Raw genomic sequence first — 16,886 nt, forward strand, 5'->3', positions numbered from 1 at the left:
GGGGAGAGAGAGAGAGACAGGAGGGGGGAGAGAGGGACAGGAGGGGGAAGAGAGGGACAGGAGGGGGGAGAGAGGGAGACACAGGAGGGGGAGAGAGAGAGAGAGGAGGGGGAGAGAGAGAAAGACAGGGGGGGGGAGAGCGACAGGAGTGGGGGAGAGCGACAGGAGTGGGGAGGGAGACAGGAGGGGGGGAGAGAGGGACAGGAGGGGGGAGAGAGGGACAGGAGGGGGGAGAGAGGGAGACACACGAGGGGGAGAGAGAGAGAGAGGAGGGGGAGACAGAGAAAGACAGGAGGGGGGGAGAGGGACAGGAGTGGGGGAGAGGGACAGGAGTGGGGGAGAGGGACAGGAGTGGGGGAGAGGGACAGGAGTGGGGGAGAGGGACACAGGAGGGGGGAGAGAGGGACAGGAGGGGGGAGAGAGGGAGACACACGAGGGGGAGAGAGAGAGAGAGGAGGGGGAGACAGAGAAAGACAGGAGGGGGGGAGAGGGACAGGAGTGGGGGACAGGGACAGGAGTGGGGGAGAGCGACAGGAGTGGGGGAGAGCGACAGGAGTGGGGGAGAGCGACAGGAGTGGGGGGAGAGCGACAGGAGTGGGGGAGAGCGACAGGAGTGGGGGAGAGCGGGACAGGAGGGGGGAGAGAGGGAGACACACGAGGGGGAGAGAGAGAGAGAGGAGGGGGAGACAGAGAAAGACAGGAGGGGGGGAGAGGGACAGGAGTGGGGGAGAGAGACAGGAGTGGGGGAGAGAGGGACAGGAGTGGGGGAGAGAGGGACAGGAGTGGGGGAGAGAGGGACAGGAGTGGGGGAGAGAGGGACAGGAGTGGGGGAGAGAGGGACAGGAGTGGGGGAGAGAGGGACAGGAGTGGGGGAGAGAGGGACTGGAGTGGGGGAGAGAGGGACTGGAGTGGGGGAGAGAGGGACTGGAGTGGGGGAGAGAGGGACAGGAGTGGGGGAGAGGGGGACAGGAGTGGGGGAGAGGGGGACAGGAGTGGGGGAGAGGGGGACAGGAGGGGGGAGAGAGGGACAGGAGGGGGGAGAGAGAGACAGGAGGGGGGAGAGAGAGACAGGAGGGGGGAGAGAGGGACAGGAGTGGGGGAGAGAGGGACAGGAGTGGGGGAGAGAGGGACTGGAGTGGGGGAGAGAGGGACAGGAGTGGGGGAGAGGGGGACAGGAGTGGGGGAGAGGGGGACAGGAGTGGGGGAGAGTGGGACAGGAGGGGGGAGAGAGGGACAGGAGGGGTGAGAGAGAGAGAGAGGAGGGGAGAGAGAGAGAGAGAGGAGGGGAGAGAGAGAGAGAGGAGGGGGGAAAGAGAGAGAGAGGAGGGGGGAAAGAGAGAGAGAGGAGGGGGGAAAGAGAGAGAGAGAGGAGGGGGGAGAGGGAGAGAGACAGGAGGGGGGAGAGAGAGAGACAGGACAGGGGAGAGAGAGAGAGACAGGACGGTGGAGAGAGAGAGACAGGACGGTGGAGAGATGGAGAGAGAGAGACAGGACGGTGGAGAGAGAGAGACAGGACGGTGGAGAGAGAGAGACAGGACGGTGGAGAGAGAGAGACAGGACGGTGGAGAGAGAGAGACAGGACGGTGGAGAGAGAGAGACAGGACGGTGGAGAGAGAGAGAGACAGGACGGTGGAGAGAGAGAGACAGGAAGGTGGAGAGAGAGACAGGAGGGGGGGGGAGAGAGAGAGAGACAGGAGGGGGGAGAGAGAGAGACAGGAGGGGGGGGAGAGAGAGAGACAGGAGGGGGGAGAGAGAGAGACAGGAGGGGGGAGAGAGAGAGAGAGGAGGGGAGAGAGAGAGAGAGGATGGGGGAAAGAGAGAGAGAGGAGGGGGGAAAGAGAGAGAGAGGAGGGGGGAAAGAGAGAGAGATGAGAGGGGAAAGAGAGAGAGGAGGGGGAAAGAGAGAGAGAGGAGGGGGGAAAGAGAAGAGAGAGGAGGGGGGAAAGAGAGAGGAGGGGGGGAGAGGGAGAGAGACAGGAGGGGGGAGAGGGAGAGAGACAGGAGGGGGGAGAGAGAGAGACAGGACGGGGGGAGAGAGAGACAGGACGGGGGAGAGAGAGACAGGACGGGGGAGAGAGAGAGAGACAGGAGGGGGGAGAGAGAGAGACAGGAGGGGGGAGAGAGAGAGACAGGAGGGGGGAGAGAGAGAGACAGGAGGGGGGAGAGAGAGACAGGAGAGGGTGAGAGAAACAGGAGTGGGGGGAGAGAGAGAGAGAGAGAGAAAGACAAGAGGGGAAGAGAGAGAGAGACAGGAGGGAAGAGAGAGAGACAGGAGGGGGGAGAGAGAGACAGGAGGGGGGAGAGAGAGACAGGAGGGGGGAGAGAGAGACAGGAGGGGGGAGAGAGAGACAGGAGGGGGGAGAGAGGGACAGGAGGGGGGAGAGAGGGACAGGAGGGGGGAGAGAGGGGGAGACACGAGGGGGAGAGAGAGAGGAGGGGGAGAGAGAGAAAGACAGGAGGGGGGGAGAGGGACAGGAGTGGGGGAGAGCGACAGGAGTGGGGGGAGAGCGACAGGAGTGGGGGGAGAGCGACAGGAGTGGGGGAGAGCGACACAGGAGGGGGGAGAGAGGGGACAGGAGGGGGGAGAGAGGGAGACACACGAGGGGGAGAGAGAGAGAGAGGAGGGGGAGACAGAGAAAGACAGGAGGGGGGGGAGAGAGGGACAGGAGTGGGGGACAGGGACAGGAGTGGGGGAAAGAGGGACAGGAGTGGGGGAGAGAGGGACAGGAGTGGGGGAGAGAGGGACAGGAGTGGGGGAGAGAGGGACAGGAGTGGGGGAGAGAGGGACAGGAGGGGGGAGAGAGGGACAGGAGGGGGGAGAGAGGGAGACAGGAGGGGTGAGAGAGAGAGACAGGAGGGGTGAGAGAGAGAGAGAGGAGGGGAGAGAGAGAGAGAGGAGGGGAGAGAGAGAGAGAGGAGGGGGAAAGAGAGAGAGAGGAGGGGGGAAAGAGAGAGAGAGGAGGGGGGAAAGAGAGAGAGAGAGGAGGGGGAGAGGGAGAGAGACAGGAGGGAGGAGAGAGAGAGACAGGACAGGGGAGAGAGAGAGAGACAGGAGGGAGGAGAGAGAGAGACAGGACAGGGGAGAGAGAGAGAGACAGGACGGTGGAGAGAGAGAGACAGGACGGTGGAGAGAGAGAGACAGGACGGTGGAGAGAGAGAGACAGGACGGTGGAGAGAGAGAGACAGGACGGTGGAGAGAGAGAGACAGGACGGTGGAGAGAGAGAGACAGGACGGTGGAGAGAGACAGGAGGGGGGAGAGAGAGACAGGAGGGGGGAGAGAGGGACAGGAGGGGGGAGAGAGGGACAGGAGGGGGGAGAGAGGGGGAGACACGAGGGGGAGAGAGAGAGGAGGGGGAGAGAGAGAGACAGGAGGGGGGAGAGAGAGAGACAGGAGGGGGGAGAGAGAGAGAGAGGAGGGGAGAGAGAGAGAGGAGGGGGGGAAAGAGAGAGAGAGGAGGGGGAAAGAGAGAGAGAGGAGGGGGGAAAGAGAGAGAGAGGAGGGGGGGAAAGAGAGAGAGAGGAGAGGGGAAAGAGAGAGAGGAGGGGGGAAAGAGAGAGAGAGGAGGGGGGAAAGAGAGAGGAGGGGGGAGAGGGAGAGAGACAGGAGGGGGGAGAGAGAGAGACAGGAGGGGGGAGAGAGAGAGACAGGACGGGGGAGAGAGAGAGACAGGACGGGGGAGAGAGAGAGACAGGACGGGGGAGAGAGAGAGACAGGACGGGGGAGAGAGAGAGACAGGACGGGGGAGAGAGAGAGACAGGACGGGGGAGAGAGAGAGACAGGACGGGGGAGAGAGAGAGACAGGACGGGGGAGAGAGAGACAGGACGGGGGAGAGAGAGAGACAGGACGGGGGAGAGAGAGAGAGGACAGGACGGGGAGAGAGAGAGACAGGACGGGGGAGAGAGTGAGACAGGACGGGGGAGAGAGAGAGACAGGACGGGGGAGAGAGAGAGACAGGACGGGGGAGAGAGAGAGACAGGACGGGGGAGAGAGAGAGACAGGACGGGGGAGAGAGAGAGACAGGACGGGGGGAGAGAGAGAGGACAGGACGGGGGAGAGAGAGAGAGACAGGAGGGGGGAGAGAGAGAGACAGGAGGGGGGAGAGAGAGAGACAGGAGGGGGGAGAGAGAGAGACAGGAGGGGGGAGAGAGAGAGACAGGAGGGGGGAGAGAGAGACAGGAGGGGGGAGAGAGAGAGACAGGAGGGGGGAGAGAGAGAGACAGGAGAGGGTGAGAGAAACAGGAGTGGGGGGGAGAGAGAGAGAGAAAGACAAGAGGGGAAGAGAGAGAGAGACAGGAGGGAAGAGAGAGAGACAGGAGGGAAGAGAGAGAGACAGGAGGGGGGAGAGAGAGACAGGAGGGGGGGAGAGAGAGACAGGAGGGGGGAGAGAGGGACAGGAGGGGGGAGAGAGGGACAGGAGGGGGGAGAGAGGGGGAGACACGAGGGGGAGAGAGAGAGAGAGGAGGGGGAGAGAGAGAAAGACAGGAGGGGGGGAGAGGGGACAGGAGTGGGGGAGAGCGACAGGAGTGGGGGAGAGCGACAGGAGTGGGGGAGAGCGACAGGAGTGGGGGAGAGCGACACAGGAGGGGGGAGAGAGGGACAGGAGGGGGGAGAGAGGGAGACACACGAGGGGGGAGAGAGAGAGAGAGGAGGGGGAGACAGAGAAAGACAGGAGGGGGGGAGAGAGGGACAGGAGTGGGGGACAGGGACAGGGACAGGAGTGGGGGAGAGAGGGACAGGAGTGGGGGAGAGAGGGACAGGAGTGGGGGAGAGAGGGACAGGAGTGGGGGAGAGAGGGACAGGAGGGGGGAGAGAGGGACAGGAGGGGGGGAGAGAGGGACAGGAGGGGGGAGAGAGAGGGACAGGAGGGGGGAGAGAGGGAGACACACGAGGGGGGAGAGAGGGAGACACACGAGGGGGGAGAGAGGGGAGACACACGAGGGGGAGAGAGGGAGAGAGAGAGAGAGGAGGGGGGGGAGAGAGAGAGAGAGGAGGGGGGGGAGAGAGAGAGAGAGGAGGGGGAGAGAGAGAAAGACAGGAGGGGGGGAAAGGGACAGGAGTGGGGGAGAGAGGGACAGGAGTGGGGAGAGAGGGACAGGAGGGGGGAGAGAGGGAGACACACGAGGGGGGAGAGAGGGAGACACACGAGGGGGGAGAGAGGGAGACACACGAGGGGGAGAGAGGGAGAGAGAGAGAGAGGAGGGGGGGAGAGAGAGAGAGAGGAGGGGGGGGGAGAGAGAGAGAGGAGGGGGGAGAGAGAGAAAGACAGGAGGGGGAAAGGGACAGGAGTGGGGGAGAGAGACAGGAGTGGGGGAGAGAGAGAGAGAGAGACAGGAGTGGGGGAGAGAGAGAGAGACAGGAGGGGAGATAGAGAGGGACAGGAGGGAGGAGGGGAGAGAGAGAGAGGGACAGGAGGGAGGAGGGGAGAGAGAGAGTGGGACAGGAGGGGAGAGAGAGAGACAGGAGGGGAGAGAGAGAGAGAGGAGGGGAGAGAGAGAGAGAGGAGGGGAGAGAGAGAGAGAGAGGAGGGGAGAGAGAGAGAGAGGAGGGGGGAGAGAGAGAGAGAGGAGGGGGGAAAGAGAGAGAGAGGAGGGGGGAAAGAGAGAGAGAGGAGGGGGGAAGAGAGAGAGAGGAGGGGGGAAAGAGAGAGAGAGGAGGGGGGAAAGAGAGAGAGGAGGGGGGAAAGGGAGAGAGACAGGACGGTGGAGAGAGAGAGACAGGACGGTGGAGAGAGAGAGACAGGACGGTGGAGAGAGAGAGACAGGACGGTGGAGAGAGAGAGACAGGACGGTGGAGAGAGAGAGACAGGACGGTGGAGAGAGAGAGACAGGACGGTGGAGAGAGAGAGACAGGACGGTGGAGAGAGAGAGACAGGAAGGTGGAGGGAGAGACAGGAGGGGGGGGGGAGAGAGAGAGACGGGGGGGGAAGAGAGAGAGACAGGAGGGGGGAGAGAGAGAGACAGGAGGGGGAGAGAGAGAGACAGGAGGGGGGAGAGAGAGAGACAGGAGGGGGGAGAGAGAGAGAGAGGAGGGGAGAGAGGAGGGGGGAAAGAGAGGAGAGGGGAAAGAGAGAGAGGAGAGGGGAAAGAGAGAGAGAGGAGGGGGGAAAGAGAGAGGAGGGGGGAGAGGGAGAGAGACAGGAGGGGGGAGAGAGAGAGACAGGACGGGGGAGAGAGAGAGACAGGACGGGGGAGAGAGAGAGACAGGACGGGGGAGAGAGAGAGACAGGACGGGGGAGAGAGAGAGACAGGACGGGGGGAGAGAGAGAGACAGGACGGGGGAGAGAGAGAGACAGGGACGGGGGAGAGAGAGAGACAGGACGGGGGAGAGAGAGAGACAGGACGGGGGAGAGAGAGAGACAGGACGGGGGAGAGAGAGAGACAGGACGGGGGAGAGAGAGAGACAGGACGGGGGAAGAGAGAGAGACAGGACGGGGGAGAGAGAGAGACAGGACGGGGGAGAGAGAGAGACAGGACGGGGGAGAGAGAGAGACAGGACGGGGGAGAGAGAGAGACAGGACGGGGGAGAGAGAGAGACAGGAGGGGGGGTAGAGAGAGTCAGGACGGTGGAGAGAGAGAGTCAGGACGGTGGAGAGAGAGAGTCAGGACGGTGGAGAGAGAGAGTCAGGACGGTGGAGAGAGAGAGTCAGGACGGGGGAGAGAGAGACAGGACGGGGGGAGAGAGAGACAGGACGGGGGGAGAGAGAGACAGGACGGGGGGAGAGAGAGACAGGACGGGGGAGAGAGAGAGAGACAGGAGGGGGGGAGAGAGAGAGACAGGAGGGGGGAGAGAGAGAGAGACAGGAGGGGGGAGAGAGAGAGAGACAGGAGGGGGGAGAGAGAGAGACAGGAGGGGGGAGAGAGAGAGAGACAGGAGGGGGGAGAGAGAGAGACAGGACAGACAGGGAGAGAGAGAGAGAGAGAGAAAGACAAGAGGGGAAGAGAGAGAGAGTCAGGACAGGGGAGAGAGAGAGTCAGGACGGTGGAGAGAGAGACAGGACGGGGGAGAGAGAGAGAGACAGGAGGGGGGAGAGAGAGAGACAGGAGGGGGGAGAGAGAGAGACAGGAGGGGGGAGAGAGAGAGACAGGAGGGGGGAGAGAGAGAGAGACAGGAGGGGGGAGAGAGAGAGACAGGAGGGGGGAGAGAGAGAGAGACAGGAGGGGGGAGAGAGAGAGAGACAGCAGAGGGTGAGAGAAACAGGAGTGGGGGGAGAGAGAGAGAGAGAGAAAGACAAGAGGGGAAGAGAGAGAGAGACAGGAGGGAAGAGAGAGAGACAGGAGGGAAGAGAGAGAGACAGGAGGGAAGAGAGAGAGACAGGAGGGAAGAGAGAGAGACAGGAGGGAAGAGAGAGAGACAGGACGGGGGAGAGAGAGACAGGACGGGGGAGAGAGAGAGAGACAGGAGGGGGGAGAGAGAGAGACAGGAGGGGGGAGAGAGAGAGACAGGAGGGGGGAGAGAGAGAGACAGGAGCGGGGAGAGAGAGAGAGACAGGAGGGGGGAGAGAGAGAGACAGGAGAGGGTGAGAGAAATAGGAGTGGGGGGAGAGAGAGAGAGAGAGAGAAAGACAAGAGGGGAAGAGAGAGAGAGACAGGAGGGGGGGAGAGAGAGAGTCAGGACAGGGGAGAGAGAGAGTCAGGACGGTGGAGAGAGAGAGACAGGACGGGGGAGAGAGAGAGAGAGACAGGAGGGGGGAGAGAGAGAGACAGGAGGAGGGAGAGAGAGAGACAGGAGGGGGGAGAGAGAGAGAGACAGGAGGGGGGAGAGAGAGAGAGACAGGAGGGGGGAGAGAGAGAGACAGGAGGGGGGAGAGAGAGAGACAGGAGGGGGGAGAGAGAGAGAGACAGGAGAGGGTGAGAGAAACAGGAGTGGGGGGAGAGAGAGAGAGAGAGAGAGAGAGAAAGACAAGAGGGGAAGAGAGAGAGAGACAGGAGGGAAGAGAGAGAGACAGGAGGGAAGAGAGAGAGACAGGAGGGAAGAGAGAGAGACAGGAGGGGGGAGAGAGAGACAGGAGGGGGGAGAGAGAGACAGGAGGGGGGAGAGAGAGACAGGAGGGGGGAGAGAGAGACAGGAGGGGGGAGAGAGAGACAGGAGGGGGGAGAGAGAGAGAGACAGGAGGGGAGAGAGAGAGAGACAGGACAGGGGAGAGAGAGTCAGGACGGGGGAGAGAGAGACAGGACGGGGGAGAGAGAGACAGGACGGGGGAGAGAGAGACAGGACGGGGGAGAGAGAGAGAGACAGGACGGGGGAGAGAGAGAGAGACAGGACGGGGGAGAGAGAGAGAGACAGGACGGGGGAGAGAGAGAGACAGGACGGGGGAGAGAGAGACAGGACGGGGGAGAGAGAGAGACAGGAGGGAAGAGAGAGAGACAGGAGGTGGGAGAGAGAGAGAGACAGGAGGGGGGAGAGAGAGAGAGACAGGACGGTGGAGAGAGAGAGACAGAGAGGGGGGGAGAGAGAGAGACAGGAGAGGGTGAGAGAAATAGGAGTGGGGGGAGAGAGAGAGAGAGAGAAAGACAAGAGGGGAAGAGAGAGAGAGACAGGAGGGGGGAGAGAGAGAGTCAGGACAGGGGAGAGAGAGAGTCAGGACGGTGGAGAGAGAGAGACAGGACGGGGGAGAGAGAGAGAGAGACAGGAGGGGGGAGAGAGAGAGACAGGAGGGGGGAGAGAGAGAGACAGGAGGGGGGAGAGAGAGAGAGACAGGAGGGGGGAGAGAGAGAGAGAGACAGGAGGGGGGAGAGAGAGAGACAGGAGGGGGGAGAGAGAGAGACAGGAGCGGGGAGAGAGAGAGAGAGACAGGAGGGGGGGAGAGAGAGAGACAGGAGCGGGGAGAGAGAGAGAGACAGGAGGGGAGGGGGGAGAGGAGCGAGGGAGGGGAGAGAGAGGAGGAGAGGAGGGGGAGAGAGGGGAGGAGTGGGGGGAGAGAGAGAGAGGGAGGGGCAGAGAGAGGAGAGGAGGAGGAGAGAGAGGGAGAGAGGGAGAGAGAGAGGGAGGACGGGAGGAGAGAGAGGGAGGGAGGACGGGAGAGGAGAGGAGGGAGAGACAGGGGAGGGGAGGAGAGAGAGACGAGGGGGACGGCGGGGGGAGAGAGAGGAGGGAGAGAGAGAGGGAGAGGGAGAGGGGAGAGGAAGGGAGGGAGAGGAGAGAGAGAGAGAGGAGAGAGGAGGAGAGAGGGGGAGAGAGAGAGGAGAGAGGGAGAGAGAGCAGGAGCGGGAGGGGGGAGGGAGAGAGAGAGACAGGAGAGGGTGAGAGAAATAGGAGTGGGGGGAGAGAGAGAGAGAGAGAAAGACAAGAGGGGAAGAGAGAGAGAGACAGGAGGGGGGAGAGAGAGAGTCAGGACAGGGGAGAGAGAGAGTCAGGACGGTGGAGAGAGAGAGACAGGACGGGGGAGAGAGAGAGAGAGACAGGAGGGGGGAGAGAGAGAGACAGGAGGGGGGAGAGAGAGAGACAGGAGGGGGGGAGAGAGAGAGAGACAGGAGGGGGGAGAGAGAGAGAGACAGGAGGGGGGAGAGAGAGAGACAGGAGGGGGGAGAGAGAGAGAGACAGGAGAGGGTGAGAGAAACAGGAGTGGGGGGAGAGAGAGAGAGAGAGAAAGACAAGAGGGGAAGAGAGAGAGAGACAGGAGGGAAGAGAGAGAGACAGGAGGGAAGAGAGAGAGACAGGAGGGGGGAGAGAGAGACAGGAGGGGGGGAGAGAGAGACAGGAGGGGGGGAGAGAGAGACAGGAGGGGGAGAGAGAGAGAGAGACAGGAGGGGAGAGAGAGAGAGACAGGGCAGGGGAGAGAGAGTCAGGACGGGGGAGAGAGACAGGACGGGGGAGAGAGAGACAGGACGGGGGAGAGAGAGACAGGACGGGGGAGAGAGAGAGAGACAGGACGGGGGAGAGAGAGACAGGACGGGGGAGAGAGAGACAGGACGGGGGAGAGAGAGACAGGACGGGGGAGAGAGAGAGACAGGAGGTGGGAGAGAGAGAGAGACAGGAGGGGGGAGAGAGAGAGACAGGACGGTGGAGAGAGAGAGAGACAGGAGGGGGGGAGAGAGAGAGACAGGACAGGGGAGAGAGAGAGAGAGACAGGACAGGGGAGAGAGAGAGAGAGACAGGACAGGGGAGAGAGAGAGAGACAGGACGGTGGAGAGAGAGAGACAGGAAGGTGGAGAGAGAGACAGGACGGGGGGGGGAGAGAGAGAGACAGGAGGGGGGGGGAGAGAGAGAGACAGGAGGGGGGGTGAGAGAGAGAGATGAGGGGAGAGAGAGAGAGAGGAGGGGAAGAGAGAGAGAGGAGGGGGGAAAGAGAGAGAGGTGGGGGGGAAAGAGAGGAGGGGGGAAAGAGAGAGGGGGGGGGAAAGAGAGAGAGACAGGACGGTGGAGAGAGAGAGACAGGAAGGTGGAGGGAGAGACAGGAGGGGGGGGGGAGAGAGAGAGACGGGGGGGGAAGAGAGAGAGACGGGGGGGGAAGAGAGAGAGACAGGAGGGGGGAGAGAGAGAGAGACAGGAGGGGGAGAGAGAGAGAGACAGGAGGGGGGAGAGAGAGAGAGAGGAGGGGAGAGAGGAGGGGGGAAAGAGAGAGAGAGGAGAGGGGAAAGAGAGAGAGGAGAGGGGAAAGAGAGAGAGAGGAGGGGGGAAAGAGAGAGGAGGGGGGAGAGGGAGAGAGACAGGAGGGGGGAGAGAGAGAGACAGGAGGGGGGAGAGAGAGAGACAGGAGGGGGGAGAGAGAGAGACAGGACGGGGGAGAGAGAGAGACAGGACGGGGGAGAGAGAGAGACAGGACGGGGGAGAGAGAGAGACAGGACGGGGGAGAGAGAGAGACAGGACGGGGGAGAGAGAGAGACAGGACGGGGGAGAGAGAGAGACAGGACGGGGGAGAGAGAGAGACAGGACGGGGGGAGAGAGAGAGACAGGACGGGGGAGAGAGAGAGACAGGACGGGGGAGAGAGAGAGACAGGACGGGGGAGAGAGAGAGACAGGACGGGGGAGAGAGAGAGACAGGACGGGGGGAGAGAGAGAGACAGGACGGGGGAGAGAGAGAGACAGGACGGGGGAGAGAGAGAGACAGGACGGGGGAGAGAGAGAGACAGGAGGGGGGAGAGAGAGAGACAGGAGGGGGGAGAGAGAGAGACAGGAGGGGGGAGAGAGAGAGACAGGAGGGGGGGGTAGAGAGAGTCAGGACGGTGGAGAGAGAGAGTCAGGACGGTGGAGAGAGAGAGTCAGGACGGGGGAGAGAGAGACAGGACGGGGGAGAGAGAGACAGGACGGGGGAGAGAGAGACAGGACGGGGGAGAGAGAGAGAGACAGGAGGGGGGAGAGAGAGAGACAGGAGGGGGGAGAGAGAGAGAAACAGGAGGGGGAGAGAGAGAGACAGGAGGGGGGAGAGAGAGAGAGACAGGAGGTGGGAGAGAGAGAGACAGGACAGGGGAGAGAGAGAGAGAGAGAGAGAAAGACAAGAGGGGAAGAGAGAGAGAGTCAGGACAGGGGAGAGAGAGAGTCAGGACGGTGGAGAGAGAGACAGGACGGGGGGGAGAGAGAGAGACAGGAGGGGGGAGAGAGAGAGACAGGAGGGGGGAGAGAGAGAGACAGGAGGGGGGAGAGAGAGAGAGACAGGAGGGGGGAGAGAGAGAGACAGGAGGGGGGAGAGAGAGAGAGACAGCAGAGGGTGAGAGAAACAGGAGTGGGGGGAGAGAGAGAGAGAGAGAGAAAGACAAGAGGGGAAGAGAGAGAGAGACAGGAGGGAAGAGAGAGAGACAGGAGGGAAGAGAGAGAGACAGGAGGAAGAGAGAGAGACAGGAGGGAAGAGAGAGAGACAGGAGGGAAGAGAGAGAGACAGGATGGGGGAGAGAGAGACAGGACGGGGGAGAGAGAGAGAGACAGGAGGGGGGAGAGAGAGAGAGACAGGAGGGGGGAGAGAGAGAGACAGGAGGGGGGAGAGAGAGAGACAGGAGCGGGGAGAGAGAGAGAGACAGGAGGGGGGAGAGAGAGAGACAGGAGGAGGGTGAGAGAAATAGGAGTGGGGGGAGAGAGAGAGAGAGAGAAAGACAAGAGGGGAAGAGAGAGAGAGACAGGAGGGGGGGAGAGAGAGAGTCAGGACAGGGGAGAGAGAGAGTCAGGACGGTGGAGAGAGAGAGACAGGACGGGGGAGAGAGAGAGAGAGACAGGAGGGGGGAGAGAGAGAGACAGGAGGGGGGAGAGAGAGAGACAGGAGGGGGGAGAGAGAGAGAGACAGGAGGGGGGAGAGAGAGAGAGACAGGAGGGGGGAGAGAGAGAGAGACAGGAGGGGGGAGAGAGAGAGACAGGAGGGGGGAGAGAGAGAGAGACAGGAGAGGGTGAGAGAAACAGGAGTGGGGGGAGAGAGAGAGAGAGAGAAAGACAAGAGGGGAAGAGAGAGAGAGACAGGAGGGAAGAGAGAGAGACAGGAGGGAAGAGAGAGAGACAGGAGGGAAGAGAGAGAGACAGGAGGGGGGAGAGAGAGACAGGAGGGGGGAGAGAGAGACAGGAGGGGGGAGAGAGAGACAGGAGGGGGGAGAGAGAGACAGGAGGGGGGAGAGAGAGAGAGACAGGAGGGGAGAGAGAGAGAGACAGGACAGGGGAGAGAGAGTCAGGACGGGAGAGAGAGACAGGACGGGGGAGAGAGAGACAGGACGGGGGAGAGAGAGAGAGACAGGACGGGGGAGAGAGAGACAGGACGGGGGAGAGAGAGACAGGACGGGGGAGAGAGAGACAGGACGGGGGGAGAGAGAGAGACAGGAGGGAAGAGAGAGAGACAGGAGGTGGGAGAGAGAGAGAGACAGGAGGGGGGAGAGAGAGAGAGACAGGACGGTGGAGAGAGAGAGAGACAGGAGGGGGGAGAGAGAGAGACAGGACAGGGGGAGAGAGAGAGAGAGACAGGACAGGGGAGAGAGAGAGAGACAGGACGGTGGAGAGAGAGAGACAGGAAGGTGGAGAGAGAGACAGGACGGGGGGGGGGGGAGAGAGAGAGACAGGAGGGGGGGGGAGAGAGAGAGACAGGAGGGGGGGTGAGAGAGAGAGATGAGGGGAGAGAGAGAGAGAGGAGGGGAAAGAGAGAGAGAGGAGGGGGGAAAGAGAGAGAGGTGGGGGGAAAGAGAGGAGGGGGGAAAGAGAGAGGAGGGGGGAAAGAGAGAGAGAGGAGGGGGGAGAGGGAGAGAGAGAGGAGGGGGGAGAGGGAGAGAGACAGGACAGGGGGGAGGGAGAGAGACAGGACAGGGGGGAGAGAGAGAGACAGGACAGGGGGGAGGGAGAGAGACAGGACAGGGGGGAGAGAGAGAGACAGGACAGGGGGGAGGGAGAGAGACAGGACAGGGGGGAGAGAGAGAGACAGGAGGGGGGAGAGAGAGAGACAGGACAGGGGGGAGAGAGAGAGAGACAGGACGGGGGAGAGAGAGACAGGACGGGGGAGAGAGAGACAGGACGGGGGAGAGAGAGACAGGACGGGGGAGCTAGAGAGACAGGAGGGAAGAGAGAGAGACAGGAGGTGGGAGAGAGAGAGAGACAGGAGGGGGGAGAGAGAGAGAGACAGGCCGGTGGAGAGAGAGACAGGACGGTGGAGAGAGAGAGACAGGACGGTGGAGAGAGAGAGACAGGACGGTGGAGAGAGAGAGACAGGACGGTGGAGAGAGAGAGTCAGGACGGGGGAGAGAGAGAGACAGGACGGGGGAGAGAGAGACAGGACGGGGGAGAGAGAGACAGGACGGGGGAGAGAGAGACAGGACGGGGGAGAGAGAGAGACAGGAGGGAAGAGAGAGAGACAAGAGGTGGGAGAGAGAGAGAGACAGGAGGGGGGAGAGAGAGAGAGACAGGACGGTGGAGAGAGAGAGACAGGACGGTGGAGAGAGAGAGACAGGACGGTGGAGAGAGAGAGACAGGAAGGTGGGGAGAGAGAGACAGGACGGTGGGGGAGAGAGAGACAGGACGGTGGAGAGAGAGACAGGAGGGGGGGTGAGAGAGAGAGACAGGAGGGGGGAGAGAGAGAGAGAGACAGGAGGGGGGAGAGAGAGAGAGAGACAGGAGGGCGGAGATAGAGACAGGACGGTGGAGAGAGAGAGACAGGACGGTGGAGAGAGAGAGACAGGAGGGGGGGTGAGAGATAGAGACAGGAGAGGGGGTGAGAGAGAGAGAGGAGGGGAGAGAGAGAGAGGAGGGGGGAAAGAGAGAGAGAGGAGGGGGGAAAGAGAGAGAGAGGAGGGGGGAAAGAGAGAGAGAGGAGGGGGGAAAGAGAGAGAGAGGAGGGGGGAAAGAGAGAGAGGAGGGGGGAAAGAGAGAGAGAGGAGGGGGGAAAGAGAGAGAGAGGAGGGGGGAGAGGGAGAGAGAGAGGAGGGGGGAGAGGGAGAGAGAGAGGAGGGGGGAGAGGGAGAGAGAGAGGAGGGGGGAGAGGGAGAGAGAGAGGAGGGGGGAGAGGGAGAGAGAGAGGAGGGGGGAGAGAGAGAGACAGGAGGGGGGAAAGAGAGAGAGTAGGGGGCAAAGAGAGAGAGAGGATGGGGGAAAGAGAGAGAGAGGAGGGGGGAGAGGGAGAGAGACAGGAGGGGGGAGAGAGAGAGACAGGACATGGGAGAGAGAGAGAGAGACAGGACAGGGGAGAGAGAGAGAGAGAGACAGGACGGTGGAGAGAGAGAGACAGGACGGTGGAGAGAGAGACAGGACGGGGGAGAGAGAGACAGGAGGGGGGGTGAGAGAGAGAGACAGGAGGGGGTGTGAGAGAGAGAGACAGGAGGGGTGAGAGAGAGAGAGACAGGAGCGGGGGAGAGAGACAGGAGCGGGGGAGAGAGACAGGAGCGGGGGAGAGAGAGAGACAGGAGGGGGGAGAGAGGGACAGGAGGGGGGAGAGAGAGACTGGAGGGGGGGAGAGAGAGAGACAGGAGGGGGGAGAGAGAGAGACAGGAGGAGGGTGAGAGAAACAGGAGTGGGGAGAGAGAGAGAGAGAGAGAAAGACAGGACGGGAAGAGAGAGACAGGAGAGGGGGGGAGAGAGAGAGAGAGAGACAGGAGGGAAGAGAGAGAGACAGGAGGGAAGAGAGAGAGACAGGAGGGGGGAGAGAGAGAGGACAGGAGGGGGGGAGAGAGACAGGAGTGGGGGAGAGAGGGACAGGAGTGGGGGAGAGAGGGACAGGAGTGGGGGAGAGAGGGACAGGAGTGGGGGAGAGGAGAGGGACAGGAGTGGGGAGAGAGGGACAGGAGTGGGGAGAGAGGGACAGGAGTGGGGAGAGAGGGACAGGAGTGGGGAGAGAGAGGGACAGGAGTGGGGAGAGAGAGGGGACAGGAGTGGGGAGAGAGGGACAGGAGGGGTGAGAGAGAGAGAGAGACAGGAGGGGGGAGAGAGAGAGAGAGACAGGAGGGGGGAGAGAGAGAGAGAGACAGGAGGGGGGAGAGAGAGAGAGAGAGACAGGAGGGGGGAGAGAGAGAGAGGACAGGAGGGGGGAGAGAGAGAGAGAGAGACAAGAGGGGAGAGAGAGAGAGAGACAAGAGAGGGGGAGAGAGAGAGAGAGACAGGAGGGGGAGAGAGAGACAGGAGGGGGGAGAGAGAGACAGGAGGGGGGAGAGAGAGACAGGAGGGGGGAGAGAGAGACAGGAGGGGGGAGAGAGAGACAGGAGTGGGGGAGAGGGACAGGAGTGGGGGAGAGGGACAGGGACAGGAGTGGGGGAGAGAGACAGGAGTGGGGGGAGAGAGGGACAGGAGTGGGGGAGAGAGGGACAGGAGTGGGGGAGAGAGGGACAGGAGTGGGGGAGAGAGGGACAGGAGTGGGGGAGAGCGGGACAGGAGGGGGGAGAGCGGGACAGGAGGGGGGAGAGCGGGACAGGAGGGGGGAGAGCGGGACAGGAGGGGGGAGAGCGGGACAGGAGGGGGGAGAGAGGGAGAGACAGGAGGGGGGAGAGAGAGAGAGACAGGAGGGGGGGGAGAGAGAGAGACAGGAGGGGGGGGAGAGAGAGAGAGAGAGACAGGAGTGGGGGAGAGAGACAGGAGTGGGGAGAGAGAGAGACAGGAGGGGGGAGAGAGAGAGAGAGGACAGGAGGGGGAGAGAGAGAGAGAGAGACAGGAGGGGGGAGAGAGAGAGAGAGAGAGGAGGGGGGAAAGAGAGAGAGAGGAGGGGGGAAAGAGAGAGAGAGGAGGGGGGAAAGAGAGAGAGGAGGGGGAAAGAGAGAGAGAGGAGGGGGGAGAGGGAGAGAGACAGGAGGGGGGAGAGGGAGAGAGACAGGAGGGGGGAGAGAGAGAGAGACAGGAGGGGGGAGAGAGAGAGAGACAGGAGGGGGGGGAGAGAGAGAGAGAGACAGGAGTGGGGGAGAGAGACAGGAGGGGGGAGAGAGAGAGAGAGACAGGAGGGGGGAGAGAGAGAGAGAGAGAGAGAGGAGGGGGGAAAGAGAGAGAGAGGAGGGGGGAAAGAGAGAGAGGAGGGGGGAAAGAGAGAGAGAGGAGGGGGGAGAGGGAGAGAGACAGGAGGGGGGAGAGAGAGAGACAGGACAGGGGAGAGAGAGAGACAGGAGTGAGGGGAGAGAGACAGGAGTGGGGGAGAGAGAGAGACAGGAGGGGGGAGAGAGAGAGAGAGACAGGAGGGTGGAGAGAGAGAGAGACAGGAGGGGGAGAGAGAGAGAGACAGGAGGGGGGAGAGAGAGAGAGAGGAGGGGGGAAAGAGAGAGAGAGAAGGAGGGGGAAAGAGAGAGAGAGGAGGGAGGGAAGAGAGAGAGAGAGAGAGGAGGGGAAGAGAGAGAGAGAGGAAAGGGGAGAGAAGAGAGAGAGAGGACAGGAGGGGAGAGAGAGAGAGAGACAGGACAGGGGGAGAGAGAGAGAGAGACAGGACAGGGGAGAGAGAGAGAGAGACAGGACAGGGGAGAGAGAGAGAGAGAGACAGGACAGGGGAGAGAGAGAGAGAGACAGGGACAGGGGAGGAG

Source organism: Chiloscyllium plagiosum, unplaced genomic scaffold (assembly GCF_037043375.1).
Source record: "Chiloscyllium plagiosum isolate Xiang-an unplaced genomic scaffold, Cpla_swu_hap1 HiC_scaffold_40, whole genome shotgun sequence".
Classification (NCBI taxonomy): domain Eukaryota; kingdom Metazoa; phylum Chordata; class Chondrichthyes; order Orectolobiformes; family Hemiscylliidae; genus Chiloscyllium; species Chiloscyllium plagiosum.